Consider the following 6,097-nt stretch of genomic DNA (forward strand, 5'->3'; position numbering starts at 1 on the left):
AGACTTTCAGTGCCATGGACATTATTTCCAACATGATTTGTCTGGTAACAAAGCTAATAAATTAACCAGAAAGTAGACAAGGCTCTTTACTTTAAAACAGTATTTTTTGTCTTTGAATAGTAATTTTAAAAACCCGCCTTGCCTAGCGGGTCCCAGAGAAGGACATTGCATAAAAAAGGGTTCTTTGGTGTTGTGGCTTGTCCTTTGCAGGGGACGGGACACTTTTTCTAAACGTCTGCCTTTTGCTCAAGTGGCTGACAACACAATCCTATAGATGTCTACCCAGAGAATTCCCTAGCAGACGACCACAGTGCCTGGAGACAGTCAGGTTCTGCATCCATAGCAGTGGCCAGAGGAGGAATGACTGCTGGGAGGGAGCGATCAAAGGCATTAAGGCACAGGTGCAGATGTGAGTGGTTTGGCGGCGAGCGTTGCTCGGTTGGCGGCTGGGCATCGGAGTAATCCTTTGTCTTGGATGGAGGGGAGGTTGTAGTCTCTGCCTGCCCCTCCAAACGCTGGGGTATCCCATTAAAGGGATCCGGGGGGAGTGGCCATGTCCGCGAGGCCAGGCAGGGGCCAGGGCCAAAGGCACTCCCCCAAGGAGCAGTCCCTGCGGGGGTCACCCTATTTGATGTACGTCTTAGGAACCTCTGCCTGGATTGACCACGCATATTTGGATTGCCCCACGCCTAAGCCAAACCTCTTTCATCTGTATTCAATCAAGTTGTGGCCTGTATTGACCCCAAACCAGTCTTATTGCTCTCTTTATTTATATGGGTTGGGGTATGGGGACATGGGTGGCGCTGTGGTCTAAACCATTAGGTCCAGTCGCGGATGACTCTGGCGCTGAGGCGCTCATCTAACTTTATTGGCCGAGGGAGCCGGCGCACAGCTTCCGGGTCATGTGGCCAGCATGACTAAGCCGATTCTGGTGAACCAGAGGAGTGCAGGGAAATGCCGTTTACCTTCCTGCCAGAGTGGTACCTATTTATCTACTTGCACTTTGACGTGCTTTCGAACTGCTAGGTTGGCGGGAGCAGGGACTGAGCAACGGGAGCTCACCCCGTTGCGGGGATTTGAACCGCTGACCTTCTGATCGGCAAGTCCTAGGCTCTGTGGTTTCACCCACAGCACCACCCGCGTCCCATAATAAATGGTAGGATTTTGATTAAATGGGATATGAAGTACAAGCTTCAGAACTGTGCCAGATAAGGAATCCCTGGGCTGCCTTATGCAAAGCAGCCTGGCTGGCTTAGCAAAGAGCAAATCTGTTAAAATGACAAAAAGGGTTGATCGGACCATTGGAGAGGAATCCTTTGGCCTGGGGAGATAGATGTTGCCAAGGTGTGTGTTTGAAGTGTGCGTTTGAAGAGAGTTTTAGTTCTGGGAAGCAGGAAGGAAAAGGCAAGACCAGGATCCATCTTGGGCTGGCTGGCTGAAGGCTGGCTGAGAGAGCTGCACTGCTGTGGGGCACAAGCCCCTCTTGAAATGACCATGGTGTCAGATCTGGACTCCCTCCATGCAGACTGAAGGGGTAAAAAGTTGAACAAACCATATTTCATAAACCTATGGCAGTCTCTGCCGTGTCTCTATTCTCCAACACAGACCTGATGTGAGTGCCTGGAACCCTATGGGATGTTGCTACCGCTCACCAGAGAGTTGGGGTGACACCCAACTTTTGTAAGGGTATATTGGGTGAGGATCTGTCAGAGCGAAAGGCCTGCAGCTCAGAGGTAGAGAGCTTGCTTTGCGGGCAGGAAGTTCAGGTTGAATCCCTGGCATTTCTGGGTAGGACTGCAAATGTCCCCTGCCTAATACAGTGGTACCTTGGTTCTCAAACGCCTTGGTTCTCAAATGCCTTGGTTCCCCAAAGCCAAAAACCCGGAAGGAAGTGCTCTGGTTTTTGAACGTTTTTTGGAAGCCGAACGTCTGATGCGGCTGTTGACTATTGTTTCCGGGGTGCCTGCACCAATTAGAAGCTGTGCTTTGGTTTTTGAACATTTTGGAAGTCAAACGGACTTCTGGAACGGATTAAGTTTGGTGCTTTTGTTTTAGCTATTTATTTTGCGTTTTTGTTTTTGAGGCTTTTTCGGTTAGTTTGTTTTTGTGACTGTGTGGAACCCAGTTCAGCTACTGATTGATTGATTGTATGGCTGCGGAAATGGATAAAAGCCCCCGATCCAGACCATGACTATCATATGTGCAGGTAAGAAAAATAATAATTTAAATTTTTATCATCTACAATACTGTCTTACTTATTTTATAGTACAGTACATTGGTTATTGCTTTCATTTTAAGGATCAATGGTCATTAGATAGTAAAATTCATGTTAAATTGCTGTTTTAGGGGTTGTTTTTAAAAGTCTGGAACGGATTAATCCGTTTTGCGTTACTTTCTATGAGAAAGTGTGCCCTGGTTTTGGAACGCTTTGGTTTTGGAACGGACTTCCGGAACGGATTAAGTTTGAGAACCAAGGTACCACTGTACCTTGCAGAAATGATACTAGTCAGTGTAGATCATGCTGGATGGATGGACAACTTCCTATATTCTGCAGCACAGCTGGGGAATTGTGCTTTTTCCTTAAATCGTGCAGGTGCTCAAACTCTAGATTCAAGTCAGGGTGTGTGTGTGTGTGTGACTAATCTTAAGGCAATTTAATCCTTTGTGCTTTCATCCAAACTACTGATTTATCTCTGTGCCATTTTGCAACACATCGTATGCAAACTGTCTCGAAGATTCAGAACCTTCTTGAAAAATTAATGCCATCATGCGAGAAGGAAAACACACTTTCAAATGTCACATTACCATGTGGGAGAGGAAATGTGGGGGGAGATTCATTAGCAGTAAAACTCTCCTCATCAATAATATTTAGGTTTTTTTCTTTTTTCTAAAAAAAACCACTTTCAATGTGAAACGTCTTTAAGATGATGCTACCTGTCATATCAAATAAATTGCCTCGGCTTGTCTTGTGATTTAGCCTGGTGTACCAAATTATCAGGTGGAATATCATTGTGCAAGACAATGGTGAGGAGACTCCAGCCTAGTTTGGCCCACGCGGATGCTTCCCAAAAAACATGCGCACCTGCCTTGCACCTGATGTCATATGGGACATCAGGTGCAGGGCAGGTACAGATGGCGCTACAAAAGGAAAACTGGCAACTGAAAGCGAGCTGCCAATTGATAGAACTGACAGGGAGCCCCTGTGAAATGGCTCACAAACATCAATAGACCATTGCGGGGGATGCATTCTCAATTGCCTGGTGAAGCAGAAAAGTTTCCAGTAGGAGTTAACGCCCGTCACACAATTTTTAAAGTGTGTTTTGCATCACTAAACATTATGGGAATAGTTGACATCGAGTGATTGAGGCATATAATGACACCATCCATGCAATACTCTTCTTTAATCCAGCAAATGAAGCAGAACCTATGGGGAAGGGGGCCATTTTGCAAGTTTGTTGTGGTGCCTAAATTTCATTTTCAAACTTCATGTGGAAGAAACTGAAATTCACTGTTGAGTCCGAGCCAGCTACTTAAGGAAGGAAATGTTGAGCCAGTTCTTTCAGTGACCCGTTCATTAGCTTACACGCTGACACAAGGACTTGTGATGCCATCCTGAGATTCTGCAAACGAGGTCCTACACCAACTTGATTGACGGAAACCTTTTGATTCTGCCCTTGGGAGCCTATTCCTGCAGATGATTATGTTCAGGCACTATTCTGCCTTCAGACTTAATCACACCTGCTTGACCAGATGCTGATGAGATGCTTGAAGCACATTCGTAGGCGACAGAACGTGCCTGCTAATAACATTTGGAGCTTTCTCTTGAAGGGTAGAATTATATTCATATTGTGCACATTACAATGCCATTTCCTTTTAGCATATACTCAGTCAGGTGGCTGGTTGGGCTAGGGAATGTTTTGTGGGAAATGAACACCACTGACTTAATTTCAAATGCTTTTTTGACTGGTGCCCATTCAATCTGAGTAGGAAGAAAAAAAAAATTCAGCCTTTTCGTGTGTGTGTGTGTGTGTGTGTGTGTGTGTGTGTGTAAATTATAACAGCATATTAGTTAGCAGAGACACTGGCTCCTATGTGGTCAACCGGCAGTTCTATGCAGTGCTTTTTTTCTTTAAAAAAAAATGTTTAGGGGTACTCTCATTTTCCTACTCATATTGAAATACTGCCCCTCAATGAGGCCAAACTTAGATTCACAAAATGTTTAGGGGTATGTGTACCCCTGCGCGCGCCCCAGAAAAAAAAGCACTGGTTCTATGAATACAGTGGTACCTCGGGTTAAGTATTTAATTCGTTCTAGTTGTCCGTTCTTAACCTGAAACTGTTCTTAACCTGAAGCACCACTTTAGCTAATGGGGCCTCCCGCTGCCACTGCGCCGCTGCCGCACGATTTGTGTTCTCATCCTGAAGCAAAGTTCTTAACCTGAGGTACGATTTCTGGGTTAGCGGAGTCTGTAACCTGAAGCATCTGTAACCTGAAGCATCTGTAACCTGAGGTACCACTGTACTTGTTCCATGTCATCTGGTTTTACCTTGTGCACAGTTGACAAAATGCAGAGCAGAATTTTCCCTCACCTCATTTGTGTTGAGTCCAAGTAAGTACAGAGTGGGATGTATTAACTGTTAGGTAGCAGACACAGTAGTGTCCCAGTAGTGATGTATGGAAGTGAGAGCTGGACCATAAAAAAGGCTGATCGCCGAAGAATTGATCGCCTTTCGAATTATGGTGCTGGAGGAGACTCTTGAGAGTCCCATGGACTCCAAGAAGATCAAACCTATCCCTTCTGAAGGAAATCAGCCCTGAGTGCTCACTGGAAGGACAGATCGTGAAGCTGAGGCTCCAATACTTTGGCCACCTCATGAGAAGAGAAGACTCCCTGGAAAAGACCCTGATGTTGGGAAAGATGGAGGGCACAAGGACAAGGGGACGACAGAGGACGAGATGGTTGGACAGTATTCTCGAAGCTACCAACATGAGTTTGACCAAACTGCGGGAGGCAGTGGAAGACAGGAGTGCCTGGCGTGCTCTGGTCCATGGGGTCACGAAGCATCAGGACACGACTAAATGGCTAAACAACAACAACAACATAGCAGACACATATGCATTATCACAATGTCATCAAAATGATGAACAGCCCCAAATTTCAGCCAGGTCGTATTCTGTACACAGTTGATCCTCATATTCTTTACAAGGCTTTGCTATTGCAGAGCCACCCTCTCCACAATGTTTTCTGGAATGGTGTTAGTGCTACATATTGTGGGACTCTGCATTAGTACCAATGTGAGCATCTCTGTGAAGGCTAACAGCAGCCCGGAAAGTGGAAGTGGGCGGATTATTTTGCCAGGACTTTGGTGAAGAAAAGGGTTAAACCTCCCCTCCACATATGCTGTGGTCTGGATGAAACTCGCCCCCTCCCCACTTCCACTATTAATTAAGAAAAATCATCAGTGATTTGCCTCTATGTGAGCTAAAGGTTACTTGGCACCAATTCTCTACTACTAATGAACTTACGGAAAAGAATTATTTTCTGCCCCACATCACTAGGGTTAAACACTGTGCCCCTGTTGTTTTTATTCTGCTTCCATATACAGATAGGATGTGTCATGTGTGTAATATAGAGTTATAGCAATGCAAAAAGGGGTGGTTTGACAGATGTGCTTATTGACAACCTCTCCATATTACTTTATCATACATTTAGAGTCTGGCTCCAGGAGAATGGTGCATAATGCAATTATGTCTCATTCAAGGTTCCTCATCACCGGCATATAATGGATGTTTTGAAAACTGTGGCAGACTATATTGTTTCTTTGAAATTTCTGGACATTCTCCTGTGCAGACATTTTTATAGGGCCAGGTGTTAGTAAAAGCAGGTGCAATAGCACAGAGCTAGTGATTTGTATAATGTTTGCTATAATATTGAATCACATTCTTCAGCTTTATATTTTGCTATGCCAGGCAAGATATTATTCCTCGCCTTGCATTTCTACATTCAAAGCACCTTGTCATTTACCTCATGCTCAGGTACATAAAGTCTCTGGCATATACGCAGGAATTAATAAATCATCACTTGAACTTCCTTTT

Source organism: Podarcis muralis, chromosome 9 (assembly GCF_964188315.1).
Source record: "Podarcis muralis chromosome 9, rPodMur119.hap1.1, whole genome shotgun sequence".
In the NCBI taxonomy this organism is placed as follows: domain Eukaryota; kingdom Metazoa; phylum Chordata; class Lepidosauria; order Squamata; family Lacertidae; genus Podarcis; species Podarcis muralis.